Below are 17,913 nucleotides of genomic sequence, written 5' to 3' on the forward strand. Positions count from 1 at the left end.
AAGGTGTTAGATGGACATCTTTAGTTTTGCTCTATGAAGAGGGGGTGAATACACTGGTAATGTTTCAGTTGGTGTTGGAATGATGATTATTGAGGCTTTAAAAAGTTGCCTACAAAGATTAAAGAGATATTTGAACATGAAATAAATGAATTTTTGTCATCTTTATGTTAAGTAAAGATTTATTTCCAAATCTCAGATACCCTAGCAATAAAAACGGAGCACATGCATTAAGGTGTTCAAGTTTTCTGCATTCTTTGTTAAATTTATCTATATCAAGGTACCCATGGGTATATGAGCCATTTACTGGTTGGTTTTGTTATTTTGTCACATCTGGCAGAGTTTCAAAAGGCAATACAAGTAGGCAGGTGTTATTATTGATTGCAATAAAACACTTTTGCGCTAGTCCCTCCAACCCAGTGTCTACTGTATGCATTTATTCACCCTCTGTTCCCAGAGGACTGGTGAGTTTGTCTCTTTGGTGAAGAATGGGATAGGAAAGTCTGCAGGTTTTTGCTCCCTGATTACATTATTGCTAAGTAAAGTAGTCTCTCCCTTGACTTTCTGTGTAATGAAACTTTAATTGTGTGACCAAATTATACAGAATCTGAAGGTCAAACTACCCCAAATAATACTGAATTGTAGTTTCATCTCTGTGTTCTAAAAATACTTGGTTAAATATCAAATTGGCACCGACTTTAAAAAGAAGACTTTAGAGTCCATTATAATATCTTTATACCCGGCTAAGACCTCAGAAAACTACACAGCTTCTGAGTGACAAGCTTCTATGAAGGTTTAGGTTATGATCTAAGTGAAGATACAGTGTTCACCAGTTAAAGTATATAGTATTTAATTTACATCACAATGTAAATTAATGCACATTATTATAATATATAATAATAATATAATGTAATTAATATGTATTAAATAAGGAATGGCTTCAGAGGCCGAAATGAAATCCATTGACTCTAAAACTATAAGAAGCAATAAGAACTGACTGAACAGTAAGAGCTGATTAAACATTTCAGCTTCTCAAATTAAATATAATAGGTAGATATTTTATTGTATTCTGCCTAAAAGACTGGTTGATTATTTTGTATCTTTCTAAAACACAAATATGTTTCTAACTGAGAGAACTATTAGCGATTCATTTAATAAATAAATGCCGTTTTAAAGTACTCTGAAGATTAATCAACATATTAGAAAGTCTGTATGAAAACATTAATAGAATATAGAGGTAAGTGAGGAATATTTTACTTTAAATTTTATAATATCTCTAATAGATAACTCAATAGTTTTATCACTGAATAATAGTTTTTTTAATGATAATGGTCATAGGAATGCCATTATTCTTTGTAATATTAATAGTAAAGGAAAGATGCTAATGGGACTCATTATGGTATAATGCATGATAAATCATATGATATCTAAAATTTGAAGTTGAAAGGTACTTCTCATGGGGTTCTTAATGATCTATATAGAAAAGCACAAGAGTGAAAAATACAATTTTAATGAGGTATTCTTTAAAATCTTTTTTTTTTTTTGCTTTTAGATAAATATATGCAAATTTTAATCTCAATTGTGTTCACTGAACTATCTCTTAAAGCATTAAGGGCATATTTCTTTTCCATAGTTTCCAAGATTATTTTCATTTATTTTTATGTTGAAGTACAACACACATCCAGTAAAAGGCGAAAGGCATTATGTATGCAGCTCATGAGTGATCAAAAAGTGAATGCAGTTATCTAAATATTACCTAGGCCAAGAACATTACAGGACTTCCCAGGTGGCTCAGTGGTAAAGAATCCACCTGCCAACGCAGGAGATGCAGATTTGATCCCTGGGTCAGAAAGATCCCTCCCTGGAGGAGATAATAGCAACCCGCTCCAGTATGCTTGCCTGGAAAATCCTATGGACAGAGGAGCCTGGTGGGCTATAGTCCGTGGGGTTGCAGAGTCAGACGTGACCTGACGGAGGACACACATCAGCAGTAAGAATGTTACCAGATCTCAGACACCTCGTTCATCCTTTCCTGATCGCTACCACCTCCCTCTTCTCGCAAGCTATTCACTGTCATGACTACTAATGCCAGTTTTGAACTGTGTACAAAAGGGATCGTGAAATGTGTATATTTTTCTCTCTTGGCTTCTTGGGTTAACATTATGCTTGTTAAACACCATGCTGTGGCATATGGGTGTAACTGATTAATTTTCATTGCGTTACAACATTTCATTATCTGGCTGTGTCTAAATTTGTTTATCCATTCTACAAATAGTATGTGAGTTGTGTTTTGGGACTCTTCTGAGGATACTTGAGGAATGTGCGTGTCTTTTGGTACACAATGTCTGCTTTGCAGTAGGGTGCTTTCTTCAGAGTGGTATTGCTGGTGCCTCAAATAAGGATAGGTTGAACTTTAGTTAGAACTTAGTGTAATATGTGAAAGGCTTTTTTATGGAGATTGTGCTAATTACACTCAGCAGTAGTGTGTGAAAATTCCATTTGCTCGACATTCTTGACAACACTTGATATAGTCAGTTTTATTTTATTTTCACTTTTTAATGTTTCCCTCAATTCTGGCCAACCTACTTGAAGTGTAGAATTCTCACACTGGTTTTAATTTGCAGTACTTCCATGACTAATGAGGCTGGACACTGTTGAATGGATTTGTTAGCCGTTTAGATATTTCCTTTATTCCTCTTTTCCTTAGCGCTTTGTAGCCCTCTGTATATTCTGGTTACTAATACACTGGAAAATCGCTTCTCTTGTTCTGTGGCTTCTCTTTTCACTGTTTTAACATCTTTAAATGATCAGAGATTCTTAAACTCAATAGATGTGCGTTTGTCGTCTTTCCTCTATGGTTTGTGCCTTTGGCATCGCGTTTGAGAAGTATTTGTGTTCCTCAGAGTTGTGGAGATGTGAAGTTGTGAAGATGTGAAGTTGTGAAGTCAGCTGTGCCGTCTTCTGGTAGCTTTACTGTTTTGTTTTTCCCATATAGGCCTACATTCTTACTGGAATTCTGCCTATGATTTCAAGTAGTAATCAACCCGTCTTCCATTACATTTTTTCTTCTTTTTTCCCCCAGAGTTGATATTCGATTGGCCTGGCACTATGCACTTAAAAGAAGTTGTTTGTTTCTTTTTTTTAATGCTCTGCATTGCAAACATTTTCAAAATGTACTGTGCATATATGTTCAGTCTGTATTCTGTTCCATTGTTCTGTCTGAGTACCTCTCTGCCAATATGACATTGTCTCTCTCTCTCTTTTTTTGGATCACATTGTTAAGACTTCACATTCAGTAAAGAAAATCCTTTGACTTTGTTTTTCTTCATGAATATCTTGGTGATTCCTGTCTGTTTGTGTTTCTACTAAGAATGTGTGAGCGTTCTTGTTGTTCCACATCCTTTCCAATATTTAGTGTTGTCAGTGTCCTGGATTTTAGCTCTTTTAACAGATGTGTAACTTCAGTTCATATTTATATACAGACTTTTATCCAGTGGATTTGCTAAACTCTCTATATGCAGTAAAAAAAAAAAAAATATATATATATATATATATACACATACACAATCATGCAGCCTATGAATAACAGCAGTTTTATTTTTTCCTTTCCCATCCTTATTACCTGTTAAATATTTTTGTTACCTTATTGTACTAATTAGGCTTCCCTGGTAGCTCAGCTGGTAAAGAATCTGCCTCTAATGCAGGAGACCCTGGTTTGATTTCTGGGTCAGAAGATCCTCTGGAGAAGGGGTAGGCTACCCACTCTAGTATTCTTAAGCTTCCTTGGTGGCTCAGATGGTGAAGAATCCACCCGCAATGCGGGAGACCTGCGTTTGACCCCTGAGTGGGGAAGATCCCCTGGAGAAGGGAATGGCTACCCACTCCAATATGGCGAATTCTATGGACAGAGGAGCCTGGCAGGCTACAGTCCATAGGATCACAAAGAGTCAGAGACAACTGAGCGACTTTCACTTTCACTGTACTAATTAGAATATTCACTACAGGTTGAATTGATGGGTCTGTAGACAACATGCTTGCCTGGGACCCAAACTCTTAAACAGCTCTCAGAATCTTGTCCTATTTGTGATGCTGACTGTAAAACTTGTAGATATTCCGTACTTGGCTAAAGGTTTTAATCTTGTTTAATTGCTGAGTTTAATCAAAGACTATTTCTGCATTTATCTAGAAGACTATATTTTCTTCAACTTGATTAATTACATTGAAGAGTTTTTAAATGTTAAGCACTCCTTATATTCCTGGAATAAACTTGATTGCATTTTGACCTATTATATCTTTTCTTTATTTTTATATCCTAATATAATATTGCAAGTTTCTTTTAAGGATTGTGGGATCTGTATTTTAATAAGATTGGCTTTTGTTTTCCTCCTTACAAGTTTTTTCCCTCAGATTTTGATATCACAGTTACGCTGGCCTCACGAAACAAACTGGGAAACAATTCTGTTTTTCTACTTTTTTGAAGTGCTTATATGATGCTTGTGTTGTTATATCCTCAAATATTGAGAAGAATTCATTAGGGAAAACAAAAGGGACTGAAGTTTTCTGTGTGGGAACATTTTTAAATTGTAGATTTAGTTTTGCCTATATATAGGCAACTCAGATTTCCCTGTTTCTCACCTGCTTTGGTAAATTACAGTTTGGAATATGTCTATTTAATCTTTAAAATTATTGGCATAAAATTATTCCAGATATTCTCTTATTATCATTCTCATGTGTGTAGGATGGTAAAATGCTATTTTGCATTCCGGATATTGGTTGTGTCTCTTTTCCTTGATCGGTTTAGCTAGTGGGTTTTTTTTTTTTTTTTTTCATCTAAATCTCCTTCAAAACCTTAAGACAAATACCATATAATATCCTTTATATGTAGAATCTAAACTGTGGCACAAATGAACGTATCTATAACACAGACAGACTGATACAGAACAGACTTGTGGTTTGCAAGGGGGAGGGGGAAGGGTGATGGGTGAACTGGGAGTTTGAGTTGGTAAATGCAAACTGTTCCATTTAGAATGGATAGCAACAGGTTCTGCTGAATAGCACAGGGAACTGTCCTCAATATCCCGTGATAAACCATACTGGAAAAGAATATAATAAAAGTATACATATGCGTATAACTGAGTCACTTTGCTGCATAGCAAAGATGGGCACAATGTTGTAAATCAACTATCAGTCCAGTCGCTCAGTCGCGTCCAACTCTGTGCGACCCCATGAATCGCAGCACGCCAGGCCTCCCTGTCCATCACCAACTCCCGGAGTTCACTCAAACTCACGTCCATCGAGTCAGTGATGCCATCCAGCCATCTCATCCTCTGTCGTCCCCTTCTCCTCCTGCCCCCAATCCCTCCCAGCATCAGAGTCTTTTCCAATGAGTCAACTCTTCTCATGAGGTGGCCAAAGTACTAGAATTTCAGCTTCAGCATCATTCCTTCCAAAGAAATCCCAGGGCTGATCTCCTTCAGAATGGACTGGTTGGATCTCCTTGCAGTCCAAGGGACTCTCAAGAGTCTTCTCCAACACCACAGTTCAAAAGCATCAATTCTTAGGCGCTCAGCCTTCTTCACAGTCCAACTCTCACATCCATACATGACCACTGGAAAAACCATAGCCTTGACTGGACGAACCTTTGTTGGCAAAGTAATGTCTCTGCTTTTGAATATGCTATCTAGGTTGGTCATAACTTTCCTTCCAAGGAGTGTCTTTTAATTTCATGGCTGCAGTCACCATCTGCAGTGATTTTGGAGCCCCAAAAAATAAAGTCTGACACTGTTTCTATTTCCCATCTATTTCCCATGAAGTGATGGGACCAGATGCCATGATCTTATACTTCAAAAATTAAATAGATGTCTTTTGAAGCCTTATTTTTAGTATCTACTTCCTGTTTCATCCTTGGTTTTAACTTACTGTATTCTTCCTGGTGTCTGCATTCATCCTCAGCTCATTAATCTTCTCCTTCCTTCTTTTGATGTCCACGTGCTCGACAGCAGTGACTTCTATTCCACTTGTGATATTGATAATTTGGGTCTTCTTGATCTTTTTTATTTGGACAGCATGACTAGAGATTTATCAATTTTAGCAAACTTTTCAAAGAACCAGCTTTTGGTTTTGTTGATTTTCTCTAATGCATTCTGTTTTCTATTGCAATAACTTGTGGTGTATATTTTTATTACTTCTTTTCTTCTTTAGACTTAAGTTGCTCTATATCCTTTAGTTCCCTAAGATAGAAACTTATTTAGATCTTTATTGTTTCTAGTACATACATTTAATGCTAAAAATGCTGCTGTTCCCCACAAATTTTCATAAATTGTATTTTCACTTACATCAGTTTTTAAAAATTTGACTTGGGATTTCTGTTTCAACTCGGGTTATTTTCAAACATTTTGTGACTTTCTAGCTATCTTTGTTACTGATTAATAGTTGAATTCTATTGTGATTTGAGAGCATACTTTGTATGATTTGTATTCTTTTAAATTTGTGAGGGCCCATGCATGCTTCATGAACTGGAGAGGACTGTTTCTGCTGCTGTTGGCTGGAAGAGCCTAAAATGTCAGTTAGATCCAGTTGATTAACAGTGACGCGGGTCTTTTACATTCTTGCTGCTTTTCTCCCTCCTTGACGTATCAATTAGTCCAGCTGTTACAATGGATTTGCCTGTCTCTCCTGATTGTCCCATCAGTGTGTGCCTTGTGTGCTGGGGCTCTGCTGTTAGGTCCATATGCAGAGAGGAATGTTAAGCCACCTTGGAAAATTGATATTTTTGTCATTGTGTGGTGTGCCGACTTATCTATGATAATCTTCCTTTTTCTGAAGTCTGCTTTGTTTGAAATTAATATAGCTATCCTAGGTTTATTTAGATTTAGCATCACTGTAAAAAGTAAAATATAAAATGAACATCAAACTTGAAAATTCCCTGAGGAGACAAAACCATTTAAGCCATATAAGCAAAACTAAATCTAGCCTACTTCATGTGCATAAGCAAAACTTAACTTAGTTTACTTCTTGTGAATGCCTCTGATAATCATCAAAGAAACTTAAGTCATCTTCCTTAACATGGTATTAAATAATCACTTTTGAGCAATCCCCTGCCCTTTAGAAACCCTCATTGTAATAACCAATCACCGTAAAGGTTAAACCGCTTCCTCATTTTTTCACTTCGTAAGCCATTCTGTAACATTTTGCCTCTGAGCTTCATATTAGTTTTGAGGTTGCAAGCGTCCAGTTCTAAACTGTTCTTAACATGTTCAGTAAACTCTTCCTGATTACTGTTTTATTGATCTGGTGGTTTTAATTTTGCTATTTATGAATTTTTGAGATTAACATGGCTTATCTTTCTTCATCTCTTTACTTTTAATCAGTTTTAATCTTTCATTTAAAATAAATTTCTTATAGATAGCAAATAGTTGGATCTGGTCATCCTTTATACAGCTCTAAAGATCTCTGTGATTCAAGCAGCATATTTAGATACACCTTTAAAGTGCTTATTGATGTATTTGGATTAATATTGTCTATCACGTTTGCAGCTGTTTTCTCTTTGTTGTATTTGTACTGTGTTTTTGTTTTATTTTTGGCTGTGTGGGGTCTTTGCTTCGAGCCAGGACCGCTCCCTGGTTGCAGGGCACAGGCTCCTCACGGCGGTGGCCCCCTTGCTGCGGAGCATGGGCTCCAGGCGCGTGGGCCTCAGTAGTTGGGACACGTAATACATTCAGTAGCTGCAGGTCCAGTCGCTGGGCACACAGGCCTATTGCTCTGCGACGTGTGCAATCTTCCCCCATCAGGGATCGAACCCGTGTCTCCTGCATTGGCAGGTAGATTCTTTTCCACAGCCACCAGGGAAGCCCTGTCTTATGTTTTTTGTTCCCCTCTTTTCTTTGTCTTGTTGTCCTTCTTTTAAATGCCCTATTTGAATTTAATTGAGCATTTTGTAGGATTCTGTTTTATCTCTTCCTGTTGTTTCTTTGGGGCTTCCTAGGTTGTGCTAGTGGTAAAGAACCCACCTGCCAATGCAGGAGACATAAGTGACGTGGGTCCGATCCCTGGGTTAGGAAGATCCTCTGGAGAAGGGCACAGCAACCCACTCCAGTATTCTTGCCTAGAGAATTCCATGGACAGAGGAGCCTGGCAGGCTACAGTCCATGGGGTCGCAAAGAGTTGGACACAGCTGAAGCAACTTAGCACACGTTGTTTCTTTAAACAAGAATAAGAAAAATAAATTTATCTTACCTTTTTTTATTCTTTCACAAATACTCTTCCTCTCTTTACATAGATCGAGATTTCTGACATATATCATTTCCTTTGTCTGAAGAACTTCTTTTAAATATTTCTTTCAGAGCGGATCTACTAGTGGTGAACATCATCAGCTTTTGTCTGAGACAATCTTTATTTCTCATTTGGTGTTGAAGGATAGTTTCTCTGGCTATAGGATTCTAAGATTATTTTCACTTCTTTCAACACCTTAAATGTTTCACTCCACTCTCTACTTGCTTGTATGATTTCTGATATAATTCCTGATGTCCAGTGTAGTCCTTATTCTTGTTCTTCCAAAAGTAAGGTATTCCTCTGGCTTCTTTCAAAATGTTCTCTTTAGTTTTGCTTTTCTGCAGTTGGAATGTGTATGACTAAATATAGTTTTTATTTGGATTTCTAACCTGCTTATTATTCTTTGAACTTCTTGGACCTTGTGTCTGTCATTAATTTTAGAAATTCATTGGCCATTATCATTTCAAATATTTTTTCAGCTCCATTCTCTCGACTCACCTTCTTTATTCCATTTTTGGATACATTACAACTTTTACAGTTATCCTATGGTTATTGGATATTCCCTTCCACTTTTTTTTTTCCTCTTTGCAATTCAACTTGGCAAGTTTGTATTTTCTTATCTTCAAGCTCACTGATTCTTTTTTGGCTATGTTGAATGTATCAATGTACCCATTAAAGATACTCTTCATTTCTGTTACAGTGTTTTTGATTTCTAAATATTTTGGAATCCTTCGTTCTTTCTTAGATTTTCATGTCTCTGCTGATATTACCCAGGTGTTCTTGCATGTTGTCCACTTTTTCCATTAGAGTCCTTCCCATATTCATTATAATTTTTAAAAAATTTCTAGTCTGATAATTCAAACATCTGTAAGATATGTGAACCTGATGGTGATTGTCATTAAGTTTTGATGATAGTCTTGCTGGTTGCCTGCCTTGCAACTTGTTGTTGAAATTTGGACATTTTGTGTCTAGTCATGGGAACTGAGGTAAATAGGTCTTTGTTTGAGAGTTTATATTAATCTGGCTAGAAATTGGGCTGTATTTAATGTTTTCTATACATGCTATACGGAGAAGGCAATGGCACCCCACTCCAGTACTCTTGCCTGGAAAATCCCACGGACGGAGGAGCCTGGTGGGCTGCAGTCCATGGGGTCGCTACGAGTCGGACATGACTGAGCGACTTCACTTTCCCTTTTCACTTTCATGCATTGGAGAAGGAAATGGCAACCCACTCCAGTGTTCTTGCCTGGAGAATCCCAGGGACGGGGGAGCCTGGTGGGCTGCCGTCTACGGGGTCGCACAGAGTCGGACACGACTGAAGTGACTTAGCAGCAGCAGCAGCATACACGCTATAGGTGTCAGAGACTTCAAATCCATCTAGTACCCTTGTTTTTGCCTCTCCTTTGACTTCAGCATCCTCTTCAGAGGTGGTCTGGGTTTCACATTTTTCTCAGTTGTTATCCAGTATTATTATACTGGAGTCCTGTTGGCATTGGTGGTATGATAAGAGAGAATAAGAATGTTCTCCAATATTGTGATTAAATGTCAGTGCCTTTGTCTTAAAACTGTGGCCTTCACTAGTGTTTCTAGAGGTCCTGGGGAGGCTGTGTGTTTAGTTGCGTCTGACTCCTTGCCACCCCATAGACTGTACAGCCTGCCGGGCTCCTCTGTCCAAGAGATTTTCCAGGTAAGAATACCAGAGTGGGTTGCCGTTTCCTTCTTTAGGGCATCTTCCTGACCCAGGGATCGAACCCATGTCTGCTGCACTGCAGGTGGATCCTTTATTCACTGAGCCATCAGGGAATAGGCTCTGGCAGATTTTCCCCTGGATGGTAGATCACTCTGAGTGTAGCAGTGATTACCCTTACCCCTCCTTGCTAGAGCCAAGAAGAATTTTTTTTTTTTTCCTGATTGTCACAGAGCATTACTGTGGGCTTTCCCTCCAGGAAACTATCTATGCTCTGTGACAAGGCCTCAAGAGTTTCTCATTCTCATGCTAGTCCACGCTCGGCCTCTATCAATTCATCAAGATTACCATGGGAGCCCCTATCAGTTTATGGCACCGGCAGATGGACAGATTTCTGCTGTCTTTGGGTGGCCTTCTCTCTCCGGATCTCAGAGGTGTGGTTTGCCATGTGTATTAGTCAGCTCAAGCTGCTATAACAAAATGCTATAGGCTGGATGGCTCAAAAAACAGGCATTTATTTCTCACAGTTCTGGAGGTTAGGAAGTCTAGGATTAAGGTGCTGGCTGACTTAGTTCCTCGTGAGGAGCCTTCATGGTTTGCAGACATCAGCCTTCTTACTGTGTCTTCACCTGGCAAAGTGAAAGGAAGCTCTGGTCTGTCTTCCTCATCTTGTAAGGATGCTAACCCCATCATGGGGTCCCCAACCCTCATGACTTCCTCTAAACCTAATTACCTCCCAAAATTCCCACCTCCCAATACTGTCACCATGGAAGTGGTTAGGGCTTCACCCTACATGCTTTAGGAGGGACACAACTCAGTGCATGTAATCTCAAGTTTCTGATGGCTCTCAGAAAACATTGATTTTCAGCTTGCCCCACTTTCTTGTTCTGTAGAGTAATGGTTTCCCAGTTCTTTAAATAACATAGCTGATGCCTTTCCTATTCACTAACCTGTGTGCATGTTCAAGACTATAAATTTCCTTTAAGAACAATTTTTGCTGATGTTTTATTGCTTTCTATTGTGTGTAGGACATTATATATGAAGAATTGAACAGATAATTTGAGATTTAGAAGGATATCTTCCTACAGAGTATAATTACAGTTGCTTCTGCAGGCAGCAAGGAGCATGAGGCCTCTCTGACCGTCATGTAATCTCACAGGTGGAGAAAATGGGAAGCTGAATTTTCATCCCTGTGGGGAGTTGTCTCTCTCCATCTTACCATTTATTCTTAGCTGTAGACTCTCAAAGTTTTGACATGAACCGCATGGAAGCTTATGGGATATTCATGCCCTTGAGGGCTCTAGAACTAAATTTTTATCTTTAACTCTGTGAAGTTGTCCAAAGGTCTGCTCAGTTTCTTCTCTTTAGAAATCCTTAGGTCAGCTAAAGAGGAAAACAAGGGTCCCAAAGGTAGGGCTGGTCTCTTTGGCTGCTCTTCTCCCAAATCTTGGACATTTAATATTTCATTGTCTTTTAGATCTTCAGTTCCTGTTTCTCATTTTGTACAGCTTTTAGCAGGGGAGTTGTTCAGAATCTCCTAATCTACCATTACCTTAATATAATTAGGTTTTAGTTAAAAGTTATTTTGCATCTCAATCAAATTTTAATCTTCCACAAAATTATCCATGTATTACCCTAATATAAATTTATGTCCATATATCAGCCACATAACAATTTGTTACTATATCTCAACAGTAGTTGAGACCATGGTATCTAGTCCCAACACTCCACGGCAAATAGATGGGCAAACAATGGAAACAGTGACAGACTATTTACTTGGGCTCAAAAACCACAGCAGATGGTGACTGAAGCCATGAAATTAAAAGACACTTGCTCCTTGGAAGAAAAGCTCTAACAGACCTAGACAGCATATTAAAAAACAGAGACATTACTTTGCTGACAAAGGTCTGTGTAGTCAAAGTTATGATTTTTCCAGTAGTCATGTATGGATGTAAGAGTTGGACTATAAAGAATGCTTTAGAACTGTGTTGTTGGAGAAGACTCTTGTGGGTCCCTTGGACAGCAAGGAGATCAAACCAGTCCATCCTAAAGAAAATCAACCCTGAATATTCATTGGAAGGACTGATGTTGAAGCTGAAGCTCTGATACTTTAGCCACCTGATGTGAAGAGCTGACTCAGTGGAAAAGACCCTGATGTTGGGAAAGATTGAGGGCAGGAGAAGAAGGGGACAACAGAGGATGAGATGGTTTGATGGCATCACCAATTTGATGGACATGGGTTTGAGCAAGCTCTGGGAGTTGGTGATGGACAGGGAGGCCTGGCGTGCTGCAGTGCGTGGGGTTGCAAAGAGTCGGACATGACTGAGCAAGTGAACAGGAACAATAGTTATGGACTACAGTGAAGAATGCATCTTTCATGTACTTTTTCTCTCTTTCCCTTTGATATTTCTGTCTTGAGAATTTGAACCCTTCTGTGCTGAAAGGGCCTAACCAGTGTATGTTACAGCTTTGTGCATCCACAGATTCTAATATAATGGCTGGTTTGCGGTTCCTCAGTGGACTATTGTTAATAATTTGGTATCCCTCAAAATAAATATTTTAAAGCTATTGAATATTTTCTGAGAGAGATAATAGAAACTGATTTAATATTAATAAAATTTGATACCCTTTTATTTTGAAAATTGAGTGTTATTGTATATTCAGAACAAAACTTAACTTTCTGATTTGACTGCTATACTCCCTTGCTGATCTTCTATTACGTTAAACAAATTCCATTCACACTCAAGATAGAATCAACTTCTGTTAGATACAGTTGCAGTGTCTTATGCAGCATATTAATATGTTTAAATGTTAATCTTATCTGGGTTTATGTTAGCATATTGCCCATTTTTTGATAGTTCTTATTTTTCTTTGCTTTTTCTTTTACATTTTTCTAAACCTGATCTCATGGGAGGCATACTTAGTAAAGATTTATAACCAACATCATAAAATAAAGAGCTGATTTCCATTAGACAGCATGTTGCTGTGATATATTTAGTGTCTATCTATTAGCTGACTGTGTCAAAATGAATTGTACCTGGAAAAAAGGTCATATGTAAGTCACACGAACAAGGGAGGTCAGAGGATTTTACTGTTTGCCTGTTTGTTGTATTGAATTTCTACTCATGTTACTATTTATTTTGGTGGGAGCTGGACGATTCTATGTGTAGTTACAAATCTGCTGGAAAACAGCAGGTAACTGCTCCCGTGTTTCTGATTTATTACAGCCATGTTTTGGAGCCCCTTATGAACTGCCATATGGCTATCTTCCTTTATGCATCTTGGCTTTCATAGATGAATTGCTCAATTACTATTTGCAAAAGAAATTAATGCTATTACACTTCTTCATAAACTTTAGAATCACTATGAAAATACTTAAAATCCTGTGAGAAACTTTAATTCATTAACTCAATAAATTATCTTGGTTAGAATACATTTCTAAACCCATCTATGAACACCTCATTGAGTTTGAAAATCATCAAGTCTTGAAGAAAAATATAATTAAGGCTTTTGATTTTTATCACATAAGACACATCAGCTTAATTTTACTTTTAGATATTTCATATATTTGATGATCTGATGGCATATTCTTTTATATTATGCATCTACTAGGAGGTTACCATTTATATGAAAGTATCCTATTGATAATTGAACATTTGTCTTTTAATTTCGAGAAAACGTAGTTAATGGAACAATCCTATTGTCTGTAAAATCAACTGGAAGAGATATGTTCCAGCCAGTAATAATCTAAGTTGCATTAATTTCAAATGTGTCTAAGATGTTAAATATAAATTATGAGAAAAATGGAAAAAAACCCTCAGATAAAATATCAGGTTTCCTCTAGGGTTGGTTGGTGTTTTCATGTCCTGTAAGAGTGAGACCTTTTGATGCTTAGCTAAATTATGGGCTTTTGATTCAGAGAAGTATGGAATTAAATCCTTACCCTGTCACTTTCTAGCTGTGTGGTTCTAGGCACATAACCTCTATAATTTTTGTTATCCTCAGTTTTATGGTGAGCCGAAAAATACTTCACAGCCTTGAGGCAAGTATTAAAACTACATAATATATATTTCTGCTGTGTCTGATGTTGAGACACAACCTTTCATGTTGAAGACAGTCCGACTGATAGCACAACAGACATTTGTTACTTACTTATTCCTGCTTTTGGAAGTTAACCCTAGTGAACTCTTCTGCTAAAACCTTTTCTCTCTCTGAAAAATTTTGAGATGAAATAGCAAGGGGAAAAGAGCACGATTTATCCACAAGCCTGAAGAATGTTCAAGGAGCAGGCCAAAGACCAAAAGCACAAGTCAGTCTGACCTGCATTGAAATGCAGACTCTAAAGCCCCTCCCACAGATGTGATGCATGACAGTGCCTCAGGTCATGTGGACCCATGCTCAAGTTCAGAATCTGTAGTATGAGGGAGGACATACACATTCTCATAATAAAATTATTTTTTCAAAAGAGAATGAGACGTTTAAATTCATGCATTCCTTTGTGAATTATAATGATATGAAAAAATCTTATAGCAAATTGAGGAAAGTCTCTTAGGCAATGGAATTACATTAGGAATATTAGTATGCATTGGACTTTTCATTTATAAAGCAACATGGCTTTAATTCCCTGTCTCAGTCATAGACATTATACAAAAATTCCTGTTAGATTATTGAATTCCACAACAGAATCTTTGTTATCTTATGTTTTAAGTTATCAACACGGGGAGCAAAAAATGCAAATATTATTGTTCAGTTAAATATATTTAATTAGTAGTAATGGTGCATGTTTTCCCAAGGTTATTGATATTAGAATATTATTAAAGGTACCCAAAGCATTACTAAGTGATATTTTTGCCTGTTCTGTCATTGTACACACTGACATGTATGTGTTACTTTATTTTGCTAATTACTGTAAAATTAGTACATGCTAGTTAAAAAGTTTATAAATGAATAAACTGTACTAAATTAAAATCTCATATTCCCCACCTCAAAATTTCCCTTATCCCTTGTAAGAAATAATCGCTTAAAATTTTGAATGTGCCCAGATGTTTTTATAACTTAGACAAACTAAGTAATTTGCATTTCTTCTTTATGTTCTCAAAATTCAAATAGCTCATAAATTGATCACATAAACTGTGAAAATCTTCCACTTACAGATGTCCTCTTTCCATTTACCTACCCATAGCCACTGTCACCTGCATCTTTTCTCCCAATCCCATTAAATGCTGAGATCATCACAGTGCCATCTATCTCAATCTGTGAACTTAGATTAATTTTGGAAAAATGCGAGATATTTTGGAGGGCTATCTAATTCATCATCCAGCTGTTCCCTGCAAGAAATCATAATTAGGTATTGTATTAACCTGCCAGCCGTACCCAGGAAAACAGAATCAGAAGTATAAGAAAGTCTGATTAGGATTGAATATCTATAAACGTGGTCCTCAACCTTGGAGACACATTACCCTGACTTGGAGAGCCTGTAAAGAATCAGACACGCACGCACATGCGTACAACAATGCCCAGTCTGAGCACTGGGACGTTTAATATGTCATTCAGGTTTGGGAAATACTGTCTAAAATAAAACTGCCCTTCATCAGCCCTTCTAAGGAAAAGGTCAGAATAAATGGACATTTTCAGGCAAATGTGAGTGGTTTTGACAGAAAAGGAGATCCTGGTGTGCTAAATATGAAGTGAGGATGGATATTAGGTAGTGTGACACAGTTGACCTTTTATACTAGGTCCTCGACTCGTGGAATAGATGGAACATTCTAGAAGTGTCTGGTTATTAGAGTCCAAATATCGATGGGATTAAATGATGTTCTCCTGTTTATGTTCTGGGAAATACTAGCCAAGAATATGGGACTAACAGATTTCAAGCATGCTGCATAAATGTTGCTCCCTCAGGAGATACAGTGCTCATTTGTACCTTCTCATTTGACGTGTTCAGAGAGATACTATAGTTGAGAAACTTGTTGAACTTTGGTTTGTTTTTAAGCCCAGTGTTACCCAAACATGCACATCCAACAGATATTTTGTTGAGAACCACTTTGAGCCCAGCCATGTTCTAGGTACTGCAGAAGGAAGGTCAGTAAAAGTCCATGCTTAATAGAGCTTATCTTCTGGGTGATGGAGGGGTGGGGGTGGAAGATAAACAAATAATCAAAAAAGATCCCCAAATAATGAGTAATATGAAGAAAATAAAACAGAAAGGTAATAAGATGCCAGGGTGCCAGGTACACTCCTTCAGAACCTGGGGGATCAGAAAGGGCCCGTCTTCGGTGGCTCTCTTTAGAACAAAGCCTGAGATGCCAAGAGGAGCTGGTTGTGCCAAGATCATAAGGGAAGAACTTTCAGAGGGGAGTGAACAGCCGGTGGTAAAGGCGCTCAGGGGAGCTGAACTTGGTTTTCACACAGAGGCTCCCTGTGCTTCAAGCGTTGTGGACGAGGTTGCCAAAGATGGTGCTAATGTCTGATAAGGAATTCGGATTTTGTTCTAAGTGGTAAAGGAAGCAGTGGGGGTAACATAATTTATTTTACCTTTAAAAATCATACTGACTGCTCAGAGGGAACGAGATTAGGGATATGGTTGGGCATGGGCATGGGAAAGAGAAGGCTGAAAAGATAAGGAGGAGGCCATTTGAGTAGTTCTGGTGAAATACTGCTTTGTTGAACTGGGTGGTCATAGCTGAGATGAAGGGAGATGCCCCGATTTGGGATATAATTTGAAGACACTGTCACAGAACTGCTTATTTTGTGTGAGCCTGAAAATTGGGTGTATGAGGTATTGGGGCATTGAGGGATAAGGGGAATCAAATCAAATTAATTTGACTATGAAAAACCCTTAAAGTGTCTGCCTGCAATGTGGGAGACCTGGGTTCGATCCCTGGGTTGGGAAGATCCCCTGGAGAAGGAAATGGCAACCCACTCTAGTACTCTTGCCTGGAGAATCCCATGGAGGGAAGAGCCTGGTAGGCTACAGTCCACGGGGTCGCAAACAGTTGGACACAACTGAGCTACTTAACTTCACTTTCTTTCTTTATGAAAAACCCAACTTTATTATTATTATTATTTTTACTGTGTTAGAAAATATTTTGGTAAATGCTTATTTGTGAAGTAGAAAGAAAAGGAGGCAAATGGATAGATTCCCTGGGTATTGGTGTTACTGAAATATTTGCTTAGTCTGGTATGGTCTACATGAGCGTGACCTCATTTGTGGATCGAGTCATGGTAAGGGGACCTACCACGTGGCTGAGTAGATCATAATAAGATCCCTTATTTTGTTGCATGTCTTGATTGTTACAGTTAAACAAAAAAAGGAGGAGGAGGAGGGGAAGAGAAGGAGAACAGGAAGGTGGAAGGGGAAGAAGAGGTGGAAGAGGACACAGAAAAGAAGAAATAAAAAATTTAAAAGTTAAATATCAATTATTGAGAACAGTTTCTGTCTCATCCTAACTTTTTCACATATGCAGCTTTACCATATGTCATGTAGGAGAAAATAAAAGCTGTTTAAGTGTGGGTTTTGCAGGTGTTAGGTAGATGCATCCTGATATTGTGAAAGGAACACTGCTCTTGGTCTTACCATATAATAGTTTTGCAAACACCAGAGGGTTTTTTTTTTCTTGCCATTTTGACATTTAATTTCCTCATTTGCAATTTGATGGTACTAGCTCAGCAGCATTCCTATGGTCTTTATAGCTTCAGATTCTAGAGTCTGTCAGTCTAATTTCACATCTTTCCAAATTATTATTGATTCCAGTTTCCCTTAACAATTTTTAAATAGAGATGCTTTTACTTTATTATTTTTTTATTGAATAAAAATGACATGTAACAACAGTTTTTAATGTGTGTATCCGGCTGTGTGGTGAGTGAAGTTTAAGAGCCTATTCTCAGAGTGTAGCTCTGACTTGAATGTCTGGTGATACTTTCCTTTATGTTGCTGAGTAAGATGAGAAAGTGAAACA

At 37.8% G+C, this 17,913-nt stretch overlaps 1 protein-coding gene across 4 annotated transcripts in view; it reads left to right on the plus strand.

Annotated features, from left to right (window-relative positions):
* CNTNAP4 (contactin associated protein family member 4) overlaps positions 1-17,913 on the plus strand; it is a 313,164-nt gene that overhangs the window by 134,043 nt on the left and 161,208 nt on the right. The gene's annotated exons all lie outside the window — the stretch shown is intronic.

This window comes from Bos taurus, chromosome 18 (genome assembly GCF_002263795.3).
Source record: "Bos taurus isolate L1 Dominette 01449 registration number 42190680 breed Hereford chromosome 18, ARS-UCD2.0, whole genome shotgun sequence".
Classification (NCBI taxonomy): Eukaryota; Metazoa; Chordata; class Mammalia; order Artiodactyla; family Bovidae; genus Bos; species Bos taurus.